This window comes from Musca domestica, unplaced genomic scaffold (genome assembly GCF_030504385.1).
Source record: "Musca domestica strain aabys unplaced genomic scaffold, Musca_domestica.polishedcontigs.V.1.1 17, whole genome shotgun sequence".
Lineage (NCBI taxonomy): Eukaryota > Metazoa > Arthropoda > Insecta > Diptera > Muscidae > Musca > Musca domestica.
Genome location: NW_026712230.1, coordinates 5995855 through 6012504, shown reverse-complemented (window position 1 = coordinate 6012504; position 16650 = coordinate 5995855). Strand labels below are relative to the sequence as shown.

Genomic DNA, 16650 nt, shown 5'->3' with positions numbered 1-16650 from the left:
TATTAAATAATATTTTCAAGGCCGTGGATTTATTAAATAATATTTCAAGGGCGTGGATTTATTAAAAATTATTTTCAGGGACTAACTGAAGACGGATTTATATAAGAATATTTTTCAAGGACCAACTGAAGGCGAGGATTTATATATATTTTTCAAGGACCAACTGAATGCAGGATTTATTACACAATTTTGTCGAGGATTCTTACAAATATTTTTAATCTTGAAATCATTAAAAAATACAAGCATTAAATAATAATTTTTAAAAAATTCATAAAATTTACGTTAATGCTTGACAAATATTTTTAAAAATACTCGCCTCAGTTGATCTTGAAAAATTCGTTAAAAAAAGATACGCTTTCAGTTTGTCCTTGAAAACTATTCTTTAAAAATGTTCGTTTCTGTTGATGCTTGAATAAATATTAAATAAATTAAGTGTTGGTTCTTGAAACTTATCGTTAATATATCCACGCCTTCTGCTAGTCCTTGAAATATTCTTTAAAAATACACGCCTCAGTTTGTCCCTGGAAAATATTCATAAAAGAATACAAGCCTTAGTTGGTCCTCGGTAAATATTCATAAAAAGTACAAGCCTTAGTTGGTCCTTGGAACATATTAGTTAATAAATCCACGCCTTCAGTTAGCTCTTGAAATTATTCTTTAAAAAATCTACGCCTTCAGTTGGTACTTGAAAATAGTATTGCAGAAAAATGTATTTCGATTCAAAGCAAAATTAAATGACACATATTTCAAATCCAATGAGTTTGGTCGTAAGGCACTCGAATAAGTTCGTATAGAATAGGTATGTCTGGGTACTTTTCCGTAATATTTACTCAGTAAACTTCATTTGAGAGAGTAAGGGAGAAAATACTTTCCAGACAAATATTACAAAACAAACACATAGAAAATTGTTTTTGTATGCAAAGCTAGTGTCAGTTTGATATGTCGTAAATGCAAACAAATACACAAAATATCAAAAATTTTATTATTTTAAAAACATATATTTTGGCATTTACACAATAAAATTTAAAAACATGAATGAAAATCTTAAAAATTCGTAATTCTGTAGCTTCACCGTCCTTCCTCTGATTAGGACATTTCCAGCGATATGTGCAAATCTTACCAAAATGCTGGTAAGCGGCAATAGTTCAATGAAATGGGATTTGTTCTTCAAACGTTCCCAGTAGGGAATAGAAGTAAATTTTATATGAATGGGCATTGTGCTGCCGTTGTGATTTTTTTATTCCTGAATTTTATTCTACAATAGATGAAGCCCACACCAAGAATTCCATCCGTTAAAACGATATCACAACACATGTAATTTTTTGGTTTAGGGGCCGCCCTATTTATGTATGTATATATTTATACATATATGTAAACAAATAAATCCTGCGTTATTTATTAATTTTTTTTTTGTCTGGAAATGAAAATAAATTTCTGATACAAACAAGGCGTGGATTTATTGAAGAATATTTTTCAAGGATCGACTGAGGCGTGGATTTATTGACGAAATGGCCTTAGTCTAGTTTAGGCCCCTCGAGGATGGTTTTTAAATTTTTATCACATGGGGTCCTAATTACGACTGGGTCCTGATTTTCAATGGCAAACTGAAGGCGTATATTTATTGTATATTATTTGAATAAATAATGAAATAATAATGAATAAATTAAAAAAAAAATCCACGCCTTGGCTCTGTGGTGCACCACTTAGGAGAAATCGGCCGTAAATATATATGGGAGCTATATCTAATGTGAACCGATTTCAACAACTTTTAACATACGTCATTCAAGGCTAAAACTAGTGTTATGCAAAATGTCGTCGTAATCGGACAAAGTTTTTAGCATTGGTACACCTTTTAGGTATAATCGGGCGAAAATATATGGATTTAGATTTAGATAAAGTCTGAATAGATTTCAGCAAAACTTAACATATGTTATAATATACTCAATTTGGTACGTGGAGCAAAATGTTGTCGCAATCGGATAATATTAGGTCTGTGGTGCACCATTTAGATGAAATCGGTCGAAAATATATATGGGAGGTATATCGAAATCTGAACCGATTCCAACAAAACTTAACACAGGTCATTCTAGGCCCAATTTCATCCGTTCTGCAAATCGCACAAACAAAATTTATTTCACGTTATTCTATATTAAAATTCGATACTCTGTGCAAATTACGAGGCAATCTGACGAACATTGGGTCCTTGGTACACTATCGTAAAATCGGACGAAAATATATATGGGAGCTATATCTAAATCTAAACCGATTTTCACCAATTTCAATAGGGTTCGTCCTTGGGCCAAATAAATAAACTGTGCCAAATTTCATCTCATTCGGATCATAAATGCGACCTGCATTTTGTTAACAATAATACATGGACAGACGGACGGACGTACGGACATGCATAAATCGACTTAGAAAGTGATTCTACGTATATCCTCAAAAGTAACTATGGGTCTATCTCGTATATTTTTGCATGTTACATACAAATGCACAAAGACATAATAGCCTGTACCACAGTGTGGTGTAGGGTGTAAAAATGTCAATGAGGCAGGCCTGGTATAACTGATTGTACCCTCCTCCATTAGAAATCTTAAAAAATCCAAATTTTAATGGTATGAATAGATTTTAGCTATTTAAAAAATCTTATGAACCTATATTGGACGAAAGGTTCTGTCAAGAAGTCGATGACAAATTTTCTTGATTCCGGTAGTCAATGATCAAAATTTCTTAAACAAATTGTAGATATCTGGTATACATTGAAAAAATATATTAACATATTGCAGGAAGCATGTAGATGATGACAAAATATTTTATACCCTACACCACACTGTGGTACAGAGTATTATGTCTTTGTGCATATGTTTGTAACATACAAAGTATTTTTTGTTTAAATTTATATTTTTCAAACTTACCAGATATGACTGACATATATACCCAATAATTGCACTAAATCTCGGGTTAAGGCTTGATATTCGATTAACAAATTTTCAAAATTGTTAAAAAAATTGCGAAGTACAAATTTGGACGCATTTGGATATTCCGTTCGCTTCATATAAGATTTATAAGTTTCCAAAATATTGACCCTTTGTGGGGAAGGTACTGGAAAAGTGGGCCGATATGTCCCATCTTCCCACATTATACTAGTTTGGTTAAAATATTAGCTTGCGCAAAGTTTGGTTCAAATCGGATAACCCTTTCGCATGATGTTATAAAATTCATATTCAGCAAAATTGTGACTTTTTGTGTGTGGGAGGTACCAGGAGTGGACCGATATTCCCCATCTTTGAACTTGATTCAAGTTTGGAAGAAATATTACGATGTGCAAAGTTTGGATGAAAGTGGTTACTGCCTTCGAGAGTTATCGTGCGCACCAGCCAGCCGGACAGGCACACAGACGGACGGGCATTTGTAAATCGACTCCAAATTGTCTGAAACGGATTTGGTCCAAAGGAACATGGGGTCTTAAACCAATATTTCAATGAGGCACATTTTTGTCGTAATAAAGTGTATATACCCTCATAAGCCTTAAGGCTGAGGGTATAAAAACTGACGTCTCTGGTAGTCTCTGATAAAATATTCCTAAAAATTTAATAGGCTCCTAGTAGTCGATGAGAAATATTCTTACAAATTTGTAGATATCTGGAAGGAACTAAAAAAAACATTCTTAGAATGTTGTAGTCCATAAAAAATATTTTAAAAAATTGAAAGTATCTGGTAGTAGCGGAAAAATATTATTTAACAATTATATGCCTCCGGTAATCTATAAAAAATATTCTTAAACAATTCTAGGCCTCTGGAAGTCGATTAAACAGATAGTATTAACAAATTGTAGGCATTAGATAGTCGCTGAAAAAATATTTTTGGAGTAAATATATACGCCATAGAATGCAAATGTTATTTTTCACACATAAGTCGAGGTCAATTGGACCCGCTAAATATTGACCGATCATCATGAATTCAGCTATACTTATTCGTTGACCATATCCCCTTCTCCGAGTAAAATTCCGTTATGTTTGGGTCATAATTGTGGCCTCTGGAGCGACCAGAAAAATAGACAAAAATAAACTTTTTGGTCCATTTGAACCCCAAAACATTAACCCATCATTACCAAAAACAGTAGGGGTCTTCTTTAGCCAATACCGGAAATACATATTAAATTTCGTGATGATTGGTCCATAACTGTGGTCTGTATCGTGTTTACAAATTATAATAGACAGACGGACGGACGGACACACATGTCTAGATCGACTCAGCTAGCCGAGATATGACGATCGATATGCCAAAAGGTGGGCCTAGGACCAATATTTCGCGGCGTTACAAACTTTTGGGGCCGCACAAAGCTATTATACAACCTAGTTGTGTAGGGTATAACTATATCATTGTCAAAGTTCCATCTCTCACTTACCAATTCAGTAAATCTTGCAGCGTAATTTTATACGGATCCTTTGATTTGCCATATCAAATATTTCATATTTTAAATCTTCAAAATTGACCGCCACAGCATTACATGCCCGAATTTGTTCAAGAATACCACTAAAGAAATAATGTAATGTTTGGACAGTCAAATAGCCATTGTGCTGGACATCTAATATGCGAAACAAATAATGTAACGATTGTAGTTCATGACGATTATGCAAACACAGAACGAAATCTAGGAAGGTATTCACCATCAAAGGTACGACATTCATCAAAAGACTATACCACCGTACAAACTTAGAAACTCTGAACTGAATAGGGGGTAACCGGAATGGCATTGCACTTTGGCAAACAGGCGACATTGGCAGTGGCAGCTTGCACAACTTTCAAGTAGTCGTTGTAACTAATCAATTGCTGACCCATTGGTGTCACTTGTGCACAATATTTTTCCAATATCGACCACAACGTATTCAATTCCTCATTATCCAGCAGTTCTTGTGACGTTTTTGCGTAGGTTTTGCCTTAGGGTTCATGGAAAATTTTCGGTACAGTTCAATATGTTGGATGGTTAGGATTTGGTTTTCCATTTGCTGAATTGGATTTATTGGCACCAGCACATCCACCACTGCTGCTGATTTTGAGCGGTGCATTTTCATCAAATTTATGCATTTCTTCTTCGCTGGGTTTCTTTGTTTACACTTAAAGATTTTCAAATGCTTTAATATTATCCGGATGCAATTCAAGTTATTTTTGTAATTTAATAGAAATATTAAATGTGTTTTTGTTTGTTTAAGAATTCTTTTACACACAGATATTTTATCTACAACTTTATGTAAACACAGGCTGTTACTATCAATTGTGTGATCTCTTTGAAATTGAATAGAGCGGGGGATTACTCTCTTGGTTTGTCAGACACATAGCCCATTTAACAGGTCATGTAAGGCCCATTTATAAGGTCAAACAGTAAGACCAGATGATTTCATCAGTGCTGTCAAAATGCGTTCTATTTTAAATTAATCGTTTGAAAGCGTAAACAACGAATTTTACATTACGGGGGTATTTCAATCAAAATGGAAGAAAATATTCGCTTCTTACATGATCTGTTATATGAGCCTTGAGGTCATGTAAGAAGAGAATATTTTGGTCTATATTTTTTCAACTTAGGCGTGGATTTATTAATTTATTTTTTCATCATATACGTGTTTTTTTTAATGTTTTTTCAACGTAGGCGTCTAAAGAGTGAACCATTATGATAATTTTTGATAGTGATAATTGCGGCCCAACAAGAAACCAAAAACAAATTCGGTTGAACAAACTTCCAAAAATACCGAAAATTTGGGGCTACCGCTATATGCAGCTTTACCAAATCGTGGACCCAAAAAAACCTTTTTCAATACCAAACATCCCAGGAGTAGTATATATGTTCTTTCTTTAATCTTGCGAGCGATATCGTGATTTTAACAGACGGAATATATACCTTATGGGGTCTTTGGAGAATATTTGAAGGTGTTGCAAACAGAATGACAAATTTACAAAGTTATACAAATATAATATATATGTCTGTTCCAGAACCTGAAAGAATGTAAAATGTTTTACTACGATAAGAATTTTTCCTTTATGACATCAAAAATAGTAAAACATAGTACATTCTTGCAGTACGGGAAGAGGCCAATAATATAAAATATTTTACTCACCTTGTATAAAGAACAAAATACCAATGGTACGCCGATAGTTGATGCTTGACTTGATTAAATTCAAAGAAAAATTTTCAAAGGTCCGCTAATTTGTCTGCGAAGTTAAAAATCCAATTTTATGGATGTGCCAGACATGTAATCTTTCTAATCTTGTTAGAATTTGTCAGGTTTTCTAGTGAGGATAAATCTCGTCCTATCAAAAAGAAAATTGATTAAATCACAAAAAGCAACGACAAAAATTGTGTATTTTTTTATTTTATGGCTGCTTTAAATGTATGTCTCCTCTTTGTAGGCTTGTAACTTTGCAAATATATATATACATATGCAAAGTTATAAATTGACATAATTTTTACAAAACAATTTGTTTGTTTACCACCAGCCGTCAAAATGTCGTCAACATTTTCAATACAAAATATAATATAAATATAAAACGTTTACTTACCTTGTAAAGAAAAAAAAATGCTAATAGCACAAAATAGAAAGGTACGCCGTTGATGCTTGAATTGTATCGTTGCTGCTTGAATTCAAAATGATTGTTGATGCAGGTCAATTGATTTTATTAACCGGTAGCCATTTACGATTGTGACTACTTTCGACTAATAACCTGTAATCATTTACACATTAAAGCTTCATAATATGAAGCACTGTATCGATTTATCTTGTTGGAATTGTTCAAGTTTTCTAGTGAGGATAAATCACCCCCTCTATCGAAAAGAATATTTACAAAATCACAAAACGCAACGATAAAAATTATGTAAATTTATTTCTTATATTTGCAAAGAAGATATATAAATTAACATTACTTATTATAAAACAATTTGTATATTTACCACCAGTCCAAAAAATTTAATAGTACGTTTACATTGTACCGGATTCCGTAACCAAGTGGGTTTAAATTGTTATATGCCAAATAAATCCCCATAATGTAGGTTAAAACCATGGCATAATTATAGAAGGTAGTTTCATTAAAGATATCGGTATTGGCAGCGCTTTTTAAATTTGGAAATCATCTATCATTTTCAAATAAATTAAAAAATATTACCATAAACTTTTGTGCACGACCAGTGGCATATTTTTAATATATTTGAAACATAATATTGTCTAACAGTTCCGCGTACTTTTTCTTGGATAAACCATTTTAAAATTACAAATACTTATGCTTATTACATATATACATATGTATATTATTATATAATGATCATGAAATTCAAAATTTGTAACAAAAATACTTCTTGCCACTGAGCACATGTTGTGCGTACATTTCGAAGAAGAATATTTCCATTTACATTTTGAAAGCAGAATGTTGTCAAAGTCAAATTTATGAAAAAATTGTATTCGTATGTTGGCAAAGGATTACCTTGTAAGTGCCGATTAATATACAAATATGAACCGTTTATATGCCTTGTAAAGTCGAATGCCACACTAAAGTGATTTCATGAAACAAATTACACGAAATTATGAGTTCTTAGATCGAGTTCCTCAGCTGAACATTTTTTTTAAATTAATGTAGTGCTGAACTCGATGTAAGGTCGCCTACTTTATCATGAAATTACTTTAGAGGGCATTTACATTGTTCTGGATTTAGAAAATTCAGTGGGTTTTAAAAAAGTTCTAATGTACATTCTGTTTTAGTGTGACAAAAAGAAAAAAATAGCCAATATATTTATTAGCTAAACCATTGCAGCATTTATACCCAACGTGTTTAATGATTAATCGTCATTTAATCATCATTTGGATAGTCATATCGATAATGTCATTTATTAAATCACAAAAAGCAACGACAAAAATTATATTTTGTTTTTCATTTTATGGCTGCAGCGAGGAATTTATGTAAATTTACGCTACAAGCCTACAAAGAAAAAAATGCACATATTTTTTACAAAACAATTTTTTCGTTTACATCCAATCCATAAGAAATCGTCATTTAAAATCAAACAAGTAAAAACGCCGTTAAGTTCAGCCGAGCCGAACTTATTAACTCGCCACCATGATCTGGACATTAAAAGTACATGTAATCGATCGGTACTTTTATATATATCGTTGGTTGTGCCATGGTAATTTTTTGATAGGACGATTTGACACACGGCGAGAACGAAGTTACAGCCAATTTGCATAAAAAACGGGGCCATAATCCTCAAAATACCGGTACCGCTATATTGGGGCTGTCGTAAATTTTTATATGATATTTTTTGTGGGAAGATTTGCAACCCTATCTAAATTCAAAATACCGAATTACAATCAATTCGATTGAAAGTCAATTCGGGCTATCTTATAAAGTAGATGAACATTTATAATTCTCGCTTCAAAGACTTACCAAAAATCTTCAAACGTTTTTAATTTGATTTGCCATTTGCAAACATCAAAGACATAGAAACGTAAAGACTTGACAAAATGCATTTTGGAAAAATAGTTTATCGAAACATATGTAGGGGGCTTCTGGCATAACAGAGGCATGTAAATAATAAAAACGCGAATAAGAGGGAAAAGGTGCCCCCTACATATGTTTCGATAAACTATTTTTCCAAAATGCATTTTGTCAAGTCTTTACGTTTCTATGTCTTTGATGTTTGCAAATGGCAAATCAAAATTAAAAACGTTCCAACTGCTACAAAGGAGGAAGAAGAAAAACTTGACAATAACGAAGGTACTTAAAGTGAAGTGACGATTAGGGTGTGGCAGTGAATCAAAGGAGCTTAAGCAAACAAATGAACCCTTCGAAAATGCTTGGGCCATGAAATACCAGCCTTCAAGCCAGTGGATAATCCAAATGGACTGGTGGAGGAGAGTTAATTTGCCACACTATTCCCGAAATATCGTGAGAGGTATTTGAAACAAGTCTGGCCATTGGTACAACAAGCTGTTGCTGAATATTATCTGAAAGCTGAACTGGATTTAATTGAAGGCAGTATGGTGGTGAAGACAACACGTAAAACCTGGGATCCCTACATTGTCATCAAGGCACGTGATATGATTAAGCTAATGGCTCATAGTGTACCCTTTGAACAGGCCAAACGTGTGCTACTGGACGAGATTGGTAGAAAGAAAAATTCTTCAAAAGACATCAACGTTTAATTGGTCCCAGTGGTGCCACTTCGAAATCCATTGAACTTTTAACTGATTGTTATGTTTTGGTTCAAGGTAACACGGTCTCGACATTGGGTCCCTATAAGGGTCTACAACAGGTTCGTGATATTGTCATCGATACCATGAACAATGTGCATCCCATTTACAACACCAAGGCAATCATGATCAAACGGGAACTTATAAAATATCCAAAATTGGCCAATGAGGATTGGTCGCGTTTCCTGCCCAAATTCTAGAACAAGAATATCAGCAAACGTAAACAAACCAAGGTTAAGAAACAAAAGAAGGAATACACACCATTCCCACCGGCACAACCCGAAAGCAAAATCGATAAACAATTCTTCGGCTTCGGCTGAATATTTCCTTAGCAAAGAACAGAAACAACAACGCAAGCAAGAGGAGGAGAGTAATGCCAAACGATCTGAGGCTGCGAAGAAACAAGAAGAGAAACGTCAAAAATAGTTTATCCCGCCTACAGAAGATTCACCGTCGTCAGCGGCAAAGAAACGTTCCGCCGATGGGCATGATAATAAGTTGGAAGTTAAGGCGCTTAAAGCCAAGTTGGCCAACGCTAATAAGAAAATGAAAAAGGCGTAGTATAATTAAGCTTTTCAAAAGGATTTCTTTGTAATCGTAGTATTTAAGTTTTATACCTTTCTTATTACATGTACTTTAGTGGAAAATAAATAATAGAGATTTTTTACTGTTTGTGTAAAGAATTGTGATTGAGGTGAATTTTATTTGAAGAAGGATAGTAGATAGAAATTGGAAATATTGTAATTTTTGTAAAAATTGGCTTCGTATATGGAATGATTGATTATTTTTATACCCTTCACCACACTGTGGTACAGGGTATTGTCTTTGTGCATATGTTTGTAACAGGCAAAAGGAAACGAGATAGACACATGGTTCCTTTTGAGAATATGCATAGAATCACGTCTAAGTCGATTTATGCATGTCCGTCCGTCTGTCTGTCCATGTTAAATTGTAAACAAAGTACAGGTCGCATTTATTATTCGAATTGTATGAAATTTGGCACAGCTCAGTCATTTGGCCCAAGGACGAACCCTATTGAAATTGGGAAAAATCGGTTCAGATTTAGAAATAGCTCCCATATATGGCACAACGTACTTAATTAAGCCTATGAGGTGTGCGAAATTTCGTGAAAATAGGTTCAGATTTAGATATAGCTCCTATATATATATATATATTCGTCCGATTTAAGGTAAATGGTGCACCAAAGTTCCTAAATATCTTTCGATTTGCACGAAATTTGGCACATCGTACTGAATTCAGCCTAGAATGATGTGTGCTATGTTTCGTGAAAAGCGGTTCAGATTTAGATATAGCCCCCATATATATTTTCATCCGTACTGAATTGAGTCTAGATGTGTGCTAAGGAATTGAGTCTAGAATGATGTGTGCTAGTGTGCTAAAAAAATCGGTTCAGATTTAGATAAAGCCCCCACGTATATTTTTGTCCTATTAACACGAAAATTTGTACACCTCATTCTAGGCTTAATTCAGTACATTGTGCCAAATTTCGTGCAAAGTACAGGGCAAAATTATGATCCGATTGATATGCAATTTGGTAAAGCTCATTTATTTGACCCAAGAACTAGGGTTCGTTCGTTGAAATTGGAGAAAATCAGTTCAGATATACCACTCATATACATTTTCGAACGATATGGTATAAATGGTAAACCCAACCAACATCCAAAGTTTGTTCGATTAAAATTTATTTAAATCGGAACTGATTTCAACCGATTTCAACAAAGCTATATTAAATGGTTTGGTATGTATATGACCATTTATATTAGAACAAATTTAAAACATGTGGTTCAATTGTGTAGCTGTGTACATTTTCGTTTCAATCACAAAAAAACTAGGTATCTGGTACACCATTTAGATGAAATCAGTCTAAAATGTATGTAAGAGTTGTATAATACAGGTGTTGGGCAAATCCTCCTTCAAAATTATAGATATTGGTCCACTTTTTGTGGTAAGAGGTATTATGTCTTTTTGCATATGTTTGTAACAAGCAAAAGTTAACAAGATAATGTTTAGTTACTTTTAAGAATATACATAGAATACGTTTGTCTTCTGTCCGTCCTTGTTAAATTGTAAAAAAAGTACAGGTCTAATTTATGATTCGATTGAGATTAAATTTGGTAAAGCTTATTTGTTTGACCCCGGAACTAGGAAATTGGACAAAATCAGTTCCGATCTAGATATACCACTCATACACATTTTTGTCCGATTTGATATAAATGGTAAACCCAACTTCCAAAGCTAGTTCGATTCATTATAGGCTCAATTTTATACGTTGTGAACAATTTCGACTTAATCCGACAAACATTGGGCCTTAGTGCACCATTTAGGAGAAATCGACCGAAGATATATATGGGAGGTATATCAAAATTGGAAACGATTTCAACAAAACTTAACACATGTCATTATATGCTGAATTTGATACGTTGTGCAAAATTTCGTCGCAATCGGGAAAAATTTGCGTTAATTAGTGCATCATTTAGGAGAAATTGGCCGAAAATATATATGGGAGCTATATCAAAATCTAAACCGATTTCAACAAAACTAAACACACGTCATTATAGGCTCAATTTGGTATGTTGTGCAAAAATTCGTAACCGGAGAAAGATTGGGCCTTTAGTGCACCATTTAGGGAAATCGGACGAAAATATATAGGGGAGCTATATTTAAATCTGAACCTATTTCCACCAATTTCAATAGGGTTCGTCCTTGGACCAAATAAATGAGCTGTGCCAAATTTCATCTCATTCAGATCATAAATGCGACCTGCATTTGGTTTACAATAATACATGGACAGAGGGACATGCGTAAATCGACTCATAAAGAGATTCTTATTCGAGTGACTTACGACTAAACAGTTCCGATGTTTTGAAAAATATTTCATTTATTTTTGCTTTGATTCATTGCCTATATATAAGGTCTACCGGGAGGCGAATTCATGCCTTAGTTTTCCTGTGCTGTCAAGCGTTTACATCGCGAAAAATCAACCATAACAAGGTAAAAATACAAAATATCTTTCGGAATATCACAATAGTATTATTGTGCACGTATACTTTTGTTGGAATAAATATATTTTTCGTATATTTATTCTTCGAAAAATTAATTTTGACATTCAATGAAGACTACAGCTGGCCTTACCGGCAAACCATATAAACAAACCTTGACCAATATACATCACATATATCGGCAATCTATGCAATTTCATGTCAAACTTAGGGACTTTGATGTTTATTTACTACTTTTTAACATAATGTAAACATGTATGGCAAAGCTCGTTTGTATTGTTTGATAACGGCGCTAGTTTGTTTGATAACGGCGTTAGCATCGTTTGAGAACGGTGTTAGTGGCCTCGGAAAATTTTCCGAAACACGGCAACTCTGCCCAACATAAAATATTTAATTTTATAAAAAAATTGATATTACCGATGTATATAAAGGTATTTCTTTTACATAAGGAATAATATTAAGCAGATATTCCTAAAAAGCAATCAAACTCAATTTGTATATAAAATGTCCCCAAAAGTTGAATGTCCCCAAAACTTCCGCTAGATCTATAATTTATCGGGGACTGTCCCCAAAAAACTAAAATGTCCCTAAAAATATCATTGTATCGAAAACATGTCCCCAGAACTATCGCTGGACATATATATATATATATATATATATATATATATATATACATATATATATTTCGATTTGTGGTTTTAAGTCCCTCACATGCGTAATATGCACTCCAAAAGAATGATATTTGATACGACACATCAGATACTGCTCGAAAATACCTCTGTAAAATTTTGTCAAGATCGGTTCAAATTTGGATATACCTCCAATATATATCTTCAACCGATTTCGTGTTAATTGTGCACCAAATGGCCAATATCAGTCCAAAAGTCCTGAATTTTGGTACATCCGACCGAATTCAGTATAGAAGCAAGTACGTTAAATTCAGTGGAAAACGGTTCAAAAATAGGTCCCAGGTACATGTTTCATCGGATTTGTTGTTTACGTCCCTCACATTCATAATATGCATTCGACAACAATGATATTTTGTACCAGATATGTGATGGTACCTCTGCAGAATTTTATCTAGATTGGTTCAGATTTGGATATATCTCCCATATATCTCTTCAACCGAACTCGGCCCGATCGAACGTAACTGCTTTTGTACTTGTTAGTACTAAATTTAACCATACTTTTCTTTACTTTTCAAATTCGTTTTGTCAAGATATTTACAAGTTAGTCAATCAGTCTTGATTTTACTGTTTAATATTAAGTTGTATCCTTGAAAGATTCTATGGAGTCCACATACTCCTAGACATCTTCCCTTGTTGCTTCAAATTCAAATTATGAAGATGAACGCTCTCCAATCTTCCAACTTACCAAATACTAATCACATGACAATAACCAGCATTAAGTTGGCCCCGAAATTCCCATTCATCATTATCGACCACAAATACAATTTTGAATACTTGAGAAGCCGAGAAGGAGGATGTTTAACCGTTCCCTCTATTGTCTTTATTAAAGGCCATTTAAAATGTTGATATTTCGTAAGTCAAACCAACCGAGAACCCTGACATGACCGCATTAACCAGACTGTCAGACATGTCATCTACCACCGCTAATGCCAGCCACGAGAAGGACGAACAACGAACGAGCCAACCACTTTATTTGATAAATGAATAACTCAAGATAATTCTACGCGCTCGTCTCCTCTGCTCCTCTCCCCTGCAAGTAGTCGGTCCGACCACATTTTGTGGCCAAATACGGCCGACAACAAAGGCAAAGTACTTATTGAACAAATATTATGCTTTAATTACAGCAATGGGAAATGTGTCCTTGTGGTCTCATCTGGGTACCTCAACAATGGCATCAATTGACCTGTAACCACAATAATAGAATACCAGGTATTGTTGTCTTTTACGGTGGGGGAAGGTGTGGTGATTACATCTTCTTTGTGGTTGTTTACCTTTCAATACAGTTGCCGATTTTGGTTTCGCTTTTTTTCGTTTTCATAACTGCTGGGAATTCCTTCCCAGAGAAATTTCTTTGGACTTGGTCAAAACTAAGCTGGAGACACGCACGGCCATAACAACACACGTCTGCACTCATTTATAAATATTAAATGGAAATTAGCATTCAATGTTCACTGGGAGACGTTTTGACCTTGTTATTGTTGTTCTTGTTGTTTGTGGACATGACCTTTGGTAATTTGTAATAATACGAACCCTCTGTGGACTTGAAAGCACACAAAAGCACACTCACATATACCTTCGCACGTACACATCTACGCACACAACATAAAGTTACATTTAGTTATCGAAATCAGCAAAAGTAAACATGCAGTCGGAACAGCATTTGTCTCTAATCAAACTGTCATTGGAATTATAGCCAAACAAATATTTGTAGAAATGCTGAAATGTCATTTGTGGGTCCAGGAGGTCGGTCATAAAGTGACCATCAAGATATGCCATTTTGTGGTGGTATCTTTTAACGTTAACGTTATCTGCCTTCTGTGGGCGTTCTCTGGCTATGTTTATCTAACATCCTGTTTGTCCATCCATTTATCTGTGTGCTTCTTGGCCGGCATTAAAACACATTCCATATTTCTCTCCTCCCTCTCACCACCAACACCCTCTAAATTGTTAGTAGCCATGGGTATGCCCTTTCCGTTTCCTTATTTTGGCAGATTTCCTGTTTTAGGTTGTTGCTTATCATTCGTTTCAAGGTTTACAAATTACTTAATAATTTATTAATGTTGTGTAAGTTTGTTTATTGGCTTCGAACAGCAGTTTGTTGAACTTTCTCTGCTTCATCTCCTGCTTTAATTTCTCATAGGCCAAGTTAAGAGGTATTTGGGTATCTAGTTTCTATTTATTATGACATTTTAATTACAGTAGACAACCAAATGCTGGTCGGTTACACACACACACACAAACCTACACAGAAGCAATATTTGGTTTTAATATATTTTACTTGGCCTAATCACTGGGGTGTATGAGTGATGTTAATGATTTACGTTAATTATACAACATAAGGTCCGGCCTTAACATTTTAATGTGCCAATCAAATAGGGTTGCTTGTTTGGGATGTTTTCGACCAAAAAGATGTTTTATGCTATAATTCTGCCACTTTATTATATGACAATGGGATGCAAGAGCTTAAATAATTCATTCGAAAAGTTGTTAAGGAAATGATAAAAATTATTTCAGAAGTTTCCAAAAGCAACCCAGCAAAAGCATTCGAGCTGTGTGAGGTGACAAATCCATGGGTTATATGGGAGCTATATGAAGGCGTGGACCTGTCATGGAATGGGCACTACATTAGGAAGTTCAAATATGAAATTTGAAACATTTCCGGTGAAAAGTGTGACACAAATCATCAAATTATATGTGGCGACAATACCAAAACTTAGACCAACGGGTGAGATGACAAAACTGCAACCAACCTCAGACTGTTTTTTAATTTCTAAGCCACTCTTCCGATAGCTGTTGAAATTATTCCAGTGACAGCTTATTATATTATTTACAAGCGTACAAAAGCATTTTGGTGAGAATTTACCGAAAAAAAGTTATTCGAGATGGATTTCAAGCGTGATAGTGTGATTTCGTTATATTTGGCTGGATGACAACAAATGGCTATCGTTAGAGCACCATGATACTGGTAGCGTAGCCCGACGTCAAGGAAGTGGACGGAAGAAAACAGCAACATCAGCAGAAATGGTTCGAAAAGTACAGAAGCGACTTGAACAAAACCAGCTTCGCTGTGGACGAATAAATTGCTTCGCTTTGCGGAAAGTTGTGAACTACCGAATTTGGGTTTCTCCGATGGGAAAACATTCGTTGTCCAGCAGTTTGTAAACAAAGAAAATGATCATGTTTACTTGCCAAAGATATCAGCTGAAAATGTGCACCTTCGGTTGGCCACAAGAACTCAAGCGCCGGTGTGGGCCACAACAGCCATTACAGCCGATGGTCGCTCTCCGCTCGTATTAATCGACCAGTATAAATGCCGGAGGGTGTATTAAAGCCTTGGGCTCGCAAACATTTTGGCCTCAGACCTTGGATATTCCAACAGGACTAAGCACCATCGCACACAACACGCGCCACCCAAGAACGGTTACAAAATGAGGTTCCTCGCTTCATTTGCAGCGCACAATGGCCACCAAAACTATTGTGTGTGGAATATTTTGAAAAGCTAGGTTGGCACTAAAAATACCAAACTGTCGATCACCTCAAGCAAGCGCTTTGCCTGGAATGGTCCCAAATACCCAGAGCAACATTCGTGCATCATGTGACGGTTCAATTGGCCGTTTGAAGACCATAATTCGTGCCAAAGGTGACCATTTCGAACAAATCTAAACTTATTCTAAAATTTGATGCTCTTTCCGACATTTTTTGCTTTCA

At 34.8% G+C, this 16650-nt stretch overlaps 1 pseudogene; it reads left to right on the top strand.

The window, feature by feature from the left end:
* Window positions 1-8639: 8639 nt before the first annotated feature.
* LOC131801738 (KRR1 small subunit processome component homolog) lies at window positions 8640-9922 on the top strand (annotated as a pseudogene).
* Window positions 9923-16650: the final 6728 nt, after the last annotated feature.